The following is a 7,791-nucleotide window of genomic DNA, read 5'->3' on the forward strand; positions in this document are numbered from 1 at the left end:
ATTATTGTTTCGTTTTATGTCGAAAAATGTCGACGCTGATCAAAATTTAACTAAGTTATTATTGTTTTTTTTTTTTTTTTAATTTAAACGAAAAAAGCTTCTGCAGTCGAGCTCAGTCAAAAGTTAGCCGATCATTTCTGATTTTATCTCACCTCTGTTAAACAAATTGACACAGGGAGATGAACGCATGCGCAGAAGAGCAAAGAGAGTAATTCCTCCTGTGTCAAATGCGGAACGCTGTACTCCTATCTCCCCTCGCACATAGTACCACTCTCCGAAAAGTGCAATATGATCTACAATAACTTTTTTTAGAACTGCAAGTATATATTTATTTAATTTTTCATGACGTGTAACAAGGGTATGGAAAATTGTGACACTTTGAAGAAAAAAAAGGAGAAAATGGGGGTCAAAAAAATTTTTTTTTTAAGTGTGACATCATTTATGATGAGCTCTTTTCTGAAAAAAACTAAAGTACGATTGAAAGAACTATCGAAATTTAATAATATCATTTCATTATTTTAAACGTATTTCTGCAAAATTATTTTCTCAACACAAATAATAAAACATATTAAAAATAACAGTGATCTTCCAATGTGGTATAAAAATCGCGTTGCTTGGAAACACAACTTAAAGAAATTATTTTGTAATTTTTTAGTTCATTTTAAAAACATGGTACTTTGAAACTATTTTATTTCATTAACAATTTCATGTATAAGTTTTTTTCATAACAGTATTTTTTTTAATATTAATTATTATTAATATATTGCTATTATTATTGGTGGTGGTGGTAGTAGTAGTAGTAGTTGTTGTCGTGGTAGTAGTAGTATAAAGTCAGTTCGACAATCGTCCGATCTCTAGATCACACGAATCGTCCCCCCCCCCTACAAAACAGCTATTTTTGAAAAAAGGGTTAAAACTACAGCTGGAGCAGGCACGAATTTCGAAATTGATTACAAATCAGAGAAATACTATAGTTAATATGTCATAGTAAGACATGCTTTGAGGACATGCTATCTGAGACATTTGAATAATAATACTTCTTAAGAAATTATTTCATTTCAATTCTTATTAAATTATTTTATGTGAAATATCAACATAAAATAATTTACCATTTTAAGGGTCGAAGTAGAGCAACATAGATATTTTAGTCTCAAAATATCGTAAATATTTAAAATTTAAGAAACAGAAAATTGGAAATACATGCTATTATTATTTTGAAGTGTTAAAAAAAATTATATTAAGTAAGGGAGGGGGAGGGGGCTTCCACAGTCACTTTGAAAACATGATCTGAGATTGTGAAAAAAAAAAACGTTTCTATTATGGTTCAAGTTAATAAACTTGTTCACCCGTTAAAAAACACCTTTTTGACCGCTAAAATTCATGATCAGATTTGAAGGTTTCTTCCAACTCCAAAAAGAAAACAAGATTTTATTCTACAAAGCCTATTATCTCATGTTTTATGTAAAGCTCATTGAAAGAACGAGCATTTAAAGATGATATTTGATGCTTCAAGTTTGAATAATTAATGGCGTTAAACGTTAGAAGCATCACTGCTCAATCGACATCAGCCGCCATCTTTGTCCACAATATCTAAAATATTTCCGTTTCTTGTTTCAGCTGTTTCTGCGCCTTGCCCCCAATTTTTTACTTAGTTACTAGTCTTAACTCATAGTGTTTGTCAGTCGCAATTGCAATGCTTAATTAAAAAAAACAAAAATTTTTTTTTAAAGAATAATTCAAAAGTTATCCTGCTGATAAACATTTTGCCCCACATCTAGTCGGAATTTTAAAAAATTATTTCTTACAATATTTCAGCAACTTTTCCCTTCTTTTCATTTTAGTGATTACTTTAGAGTCATTTCACGGTATTTTGGACAATTACGTAGAGTCCGTAACATGACTTTTTTTTTATATAACTTCTTAATTTACTGCTTGGTTAGCACATTATTTTATTTCAAGTTTGTTTTACCAACACACAAACTCAAATTAAAATATTTTTCAGATCAAACAGTAAATTATATACTCAAGGCAAAAAAAGGATCATGTTACGGATTCTACGGGAGTTAGTGCTAGTATTATTACCACTAATATTTAAATTGAAGCAGGTGAAAAATTAGACGATTTCCACTTCAGGAAAGTTGACAAGAGTTGATGTGTTCATAAAATTGTGAATTCTTTCATTTCCTTCTCTCTCGAGGATTTTCGGATTACAAGACTTTCTTAGACTCACGGGATTGTTTTTCCTTTTTTGGGAAAAGACACTACCTTAGTATTGTAATAAGTTCATGCTAATAAACAACTAGCGGTACCCGCACGGCTTTGCCCGTAGTAGAAAATAAAAAGGTCATTTGGTTCGCCTGTATATTTACAAATAACGGATGATGAATTTCTCGTCAATATGCTATATTAATTTGCTCATTCATGTTATGGTAGTTTGCTCGTCCACGTTAGGAAAATTTACTCGACCATGTTATGGTGATTCGCTTGGTGCAGAAAAATTAAATCCACCAATAGAGCAAAAATAAAAGCATAGAAAAAGAACAAAATCAAATTTTCGAAAAATCGCTTCTAGGTGCTCGCCCCTATGCCACGAACTAATTTTGTGCCAAACTTCATGAAGATCGGCCCAACGGTCTAGACACTTAACAAACATCCAAACAGAGATCCAGAGATTCAAACTTCCAGGTTTATTATTAGTAAAGATTTTTTTTCAAAAAAAAAAAAAAAAAACCTAGCTCAAAAAGAAAGCTCTAAGGCGTCTATTCTTTCAGATTACGGACAAACATGGAGGACGTATGAACTCTGCAATTCTTTTGAACTTAAAGAGGAAGTGGACCTCTTCAACGCGAGCGTCAGTGGGGTAAATGCGACGTGAATAATTTCCCACGCTTTGCTGATTTCACAGATTTTACGGCAATCACATGCACAATGAACATTACCATACCTTCTGCACAAATGCATAGCCCACCATTTCCAAATAACTTTGCGATTAAGGTGGGTAACCTCGGCTCTCACCCTTAATGTCTCACTGATTTGACGGGTACACTGCGGAGTTTGACATTAGGTAAGATTATTCATTACAATTTGTCTTATAAACGTTCAATACATTTTCTAAGTCGATCATGTAAATCATTTATATTTCGAAATGAGCAAATAAATAAAAGTACAGGCAGGCGTCCCTCGAATAACACGGTTAGCTCGTTCCGTGTAGAATTGAAACCGTGTTATACTTGGATTTTTTAATGATAACTTTTTAACCTATTTTTTACACTAATTAATCATGTACATAGTAAAAATCATGTCAATATGTATCGTATTGTATGGAAAACGTGTTATACGAGACTTAGAAATAATGTGAACCAAGGGATGTGTAATGTGTTATATCGGAAGCAAGTTTCATAAAATCGAAGTAAAAACTTTTTCGAGTCATTATCAAACATTAACAGAATGTATTAAACAAAATTGAATTTCTATCCTTTTTAAAAATAACTTTCGTGTTGTATCAAAACCATGAAGTATTAAATTCGTACCGTGTAATATCGGAACAATGTTATAATAATCGCAAATTGGTACCGTGTAACATTGAAACCGTTTTGCACAAGTACCGTCTCATACGAAGGACGCCAGTATTTTCTTTTGGGGATAAATATTGAAAGTTAATATTAAGCACAAAGTGCAATTATTGATTCATGTATACCAAAGGTTTTTAACTTCTACTTCATGGACCTCTTAGTTCGTTGGAACTTTGACAGAAGTTCTGCAAGTGGTCATTATTTGCTTCATCAAAAAATCAAAATTTTATTTAAGTTTAAAGTTTTGAAAAATATAGAATTCTCAATAGCTGTTATGCTTGCAAAAAAGAATGTAAATAAAAAATTTATTTGTCGCTTTTATTTATTATTCATCTTTATCTTTTTATTTTATTTTAATTTTAATAATAATAAAGCTGAATGCCCCTCTGTCTGTCAGGATCTCAGTCTGGATCTCTGTGACGCGCATAGCGCCTAGACCGTTCGGCCAATTTTCATGAAATTTGGCATAAAGTTAGTTTGTAGCGTGGGGGTGTGCACCTCGAAGCGATTTTTCAAAAATTCGATGTGATTCTTTTTCTATTCCAATTTTAAAAACAAAATTCTCATAAAATGGACGAGTAAATTACGAAATTATCATAACGTGGAACCGTAACATGGGTACAAGCCAATTGGCGAGAAAATTCACCGTACATTATTTGTAAATATACAGGCGAACCAGAAGACCTTTTAATTTTTCTATTACGGGCAAAACCGTGCGGGTACCACTAGTATAATATATTTAAGGAAACTAACAAAAACTCCAATAGTTACCTTACCATTCTTTATCTTATTAATGAATTTGAATAATGATGAAATGGAAATTTAAAAATAACTATGTAAATTTGATTAGGATAAAACTTTGTTTTTTTTTCTGCTCTGTAATCAAGAGATCCTTTCAAGAAAACAGTAAGGGTAAAATGTTTTTCGAAATGCAAAAGGTTGGACTCGACTCGGCAGTAACAGCACACACATTATGATTGTTTTGCTGTCTGTGGACTGGACGCAGAGGACGTTATTCCCTCTGTTTTGTTCTCACACTGGTATAACCCACTTTTTAGTATTTACACGATCAATAAGTTTAACACGATCGTCCTCCCATTTTTTTCATTTCATTAATTTGTGCTTATACCTGTTAGCGTGAACCCACCTTTTTTTTTTCAGGACTGCACTGCCGTGAAAAGGTAATGTGCGAAATCGGAAAAATTTTCATTTCTTTCTTTCTTTCTTTCTTTTTTCTTTTCTTTCTTTTTTTTTTTTTTTTTTTTTTGTATTTTTGTCATCGATTGTACTTAAGCTTTACTGTGCAAGCTTGCTTATTTGGTTCTCGCTGAAAATAAAGCACGAAAAAGAAGTCAAGTTCCAAAATTTCATTATTGTTAGTAAGGAATATAAAACGCGTTTCTTTCAAATATCTCAAAGACTCATTTCTGAATATACTGCTCTTTACCTTTCTACAGCACCACGGCAGTACTGCGCTCTTGATGTAAACACTGAGCATCTAGCACCCTGAAATCTAAAACTATTTGAGTAAAAGACTAGAACCACCAGTTTTAGAATTAAATACAAAATTATTCGAACCTAACAACTAATTTAGTACAAAATTTGGACGGAGAGAGCATAATTTTGGGATGTGTGCCAATGAATAGCTAAATGCACTAACCTTTTGCACTGATTTCTATTTTATCGAGATTTTTCTTTGAAAACAATTTTTTTAAACACTGAAGCACAAAATATTTCATATTTTATCAAAACTCTCTATAGATTAAAGAAAAAAGAAGAAGAAAACCTGCGACAAATTTGTTGCTTTATCAAGTTTTCCAAGAAAACACTTAGCTGTAGCTCAAAGTGCTATTTACCGGGTTCTTGACAGTTAAAAGAATTATTTTCTTGTTTTTAAAATCAAATGATTGTAAACTGCGACTGCTGTTGATTGATGTTTCTAAAATTAGCATCATTTCAACTCCTGGCAGTGATAACATTTTATACATTAATATATTCGTCTTTTCACATGTGCACGCATAAAAATTATGCATTTGTATTTTGTACTTAAAAACTCTTGCAATTAGTGCCTTATTCACATTGATTTTTTATAGTAATAACAGTGTACTTTATGGACGTCTTCTTTTTGTTAAAATATCGATGTTTTTACCATCAATGAACTAAGGTGGATGTTTAGTATTCGATGTTTTTTCAATGTCTATGATTTTAGAATGTCTATGTCTTTTCAATGTCTATGTTATTTTAGAATTAAGTCAAAAAGGTCTTATACGATAATAATATAGGGCAGGGTGGCCCAAAGCGGGTAGGTTAACCAAGAACGATCGAAAATTGAAATTTTTGACTTTTTAACGAAAAAAATTTGCTTTCATTTCCTACCAGGGATTGTGAATTTTAAAACAAATGCCTATCAGGAAGCCTAAAACGGGTAAGCTTTACTAATTGTGACTTGGTACATTTGTCAGTCAAATATGAAATAAATATGAAGTGAAGTGATTGAATCCACTGACTGCTATTATAAAAAAATTAAAAATTAAGTTAGATTTTCAATTTAAACAGGATAAGTGTAAGTCAGCACATTTGTTTATAAAACATAAAGAAATAATCTTTTAAATCAACAGACTAGCTAAATGACATCATAAAAATAACTCTTTTAACTTATACTTATCCTATTTAAATAAAAAATCTAAGTGGTACATTTACCAAAAAATAGAAAGAAAGTGGGTATACCCGCCTTGCCCTACCCGCTTTGCTTAAAAGCATGTTTTTTATTTCAATAATCATAATCATAAATTAAAAAACAAGACAAACAGAATGACGATCGTAGTTAGGTGGATGTGTCAGATTAAAGTAATATTATTGACAATTAAAAAAATAAGCTTGTCTTCGACTCATCACAAGTTAATAAACTTCAGTTTTTTTTTTTTTTTTTTCAATGTATCATTTTTTAAAGGCTGGATATGCCATGCTGCTTCACCGTTGCTTCGCTGGGACTGATTGAAACTCGAAGTTATTCTGGCAAACACTAAATACGTATGCATCGCCTTTTACACATATGCGGCGACATACGAAAGCCTACCTGCTTTGGGCGACCTCCCCACTTTGCCCCCCCCCCCCCATAAAATTATGTATAATATATTTATGTTTATAAAATACAGATATGATGAATGCTACATTAATTAGGGGACCTGATATTCATCACATTGGAAGAGTTTTCTATATTTTGTGGTCTGAAGAAGTATCTACGTTTATATCGAGGAAAAATTAGGCATCTCTTTTTTACGGCATACTGTAATGTAGAATATTTAGTGTTACTGAAATTTTCCCTAACTATATAACTGTGAGCTTATATCGCTTCCCTAGAAGAATATTCACCACTAAAAAAGAGATTAATTATGAGCAGAGAAAGGACTATGTTTTATAACAAGCTATAATGTATGAAGTAGTTGCTTAAAATTTAGTTGGTAAGATTTTCAGTTCAGTTGTATTTGCAATATTCCCAAAATAAACATTTCCCTTTGTTTTGCAATTTTAATTATTTCTTAATATTCTTGAACTTCTGGGAATTTTTTTTTTTTTTCTAGCTGTATCTTCTGGGGATGCGATATAGTGGTTTTCATACAATATACGTGTGGAAACCTGATAGATATGAAACAAGCGCTCTTGCATGAGCTGACTTTGAACCTTTATGCGCGTTTGTGAATATTTTTCCGTCGATCAATAGCATCATTCGCTGCTAAAGAAAGTTTGACTGATGCAATGTGTAATGCTTTCATCGGACTTTCCAACTGCTAGCAAAGCAGATACTTCGCCAGCTGTTTCGCAGCCCACCGACTTGGATCTCACCGAGAGTGGACAGAAAGGGAAGGGAGCTATGAAGTTTACAACTACTTGATCTGACCTAAACTAGTTTCCTGGCGGAGCTTTTTTATATTAATAGAACTTTTGGAATAGATGTTGTGACAAAACTTTTAAAATACGCTACGACTATGACACCGTAACTCTGCCAACCTTTAAAATAAATGTTGCAAATTATTATTAGTGTTATTTTTGTATGATTGCATTTAGAATGAATAAAAATCTGAAAAAGTAAACTGAAATTGGCAACTTTTAGGAACGCAGAATAATCACCTGGCTGAAATTCTTGGTTGTGGCAACTTTAGTTTGTCAGAAACGAATTCAATTTATTTATTGATTTTACTCTAATGATTTATTTTTCAGA

This window comes from Uloborus diversus, chromosome 7 (genome assembly GCF_026930045.1).
Source record: "Uloborus diversus isolate 005 chromosome 7, Udiv.v.3.1, whole genome shotgun sequence".
In the NCBI taxonomy this organism is placed as follows: domain Eukaryota; kingdom Metazoa; phylum Arthropoda; class Arachnida; order Araneae; family Uloboridae; genus Uloborus; species Uloborus diversus.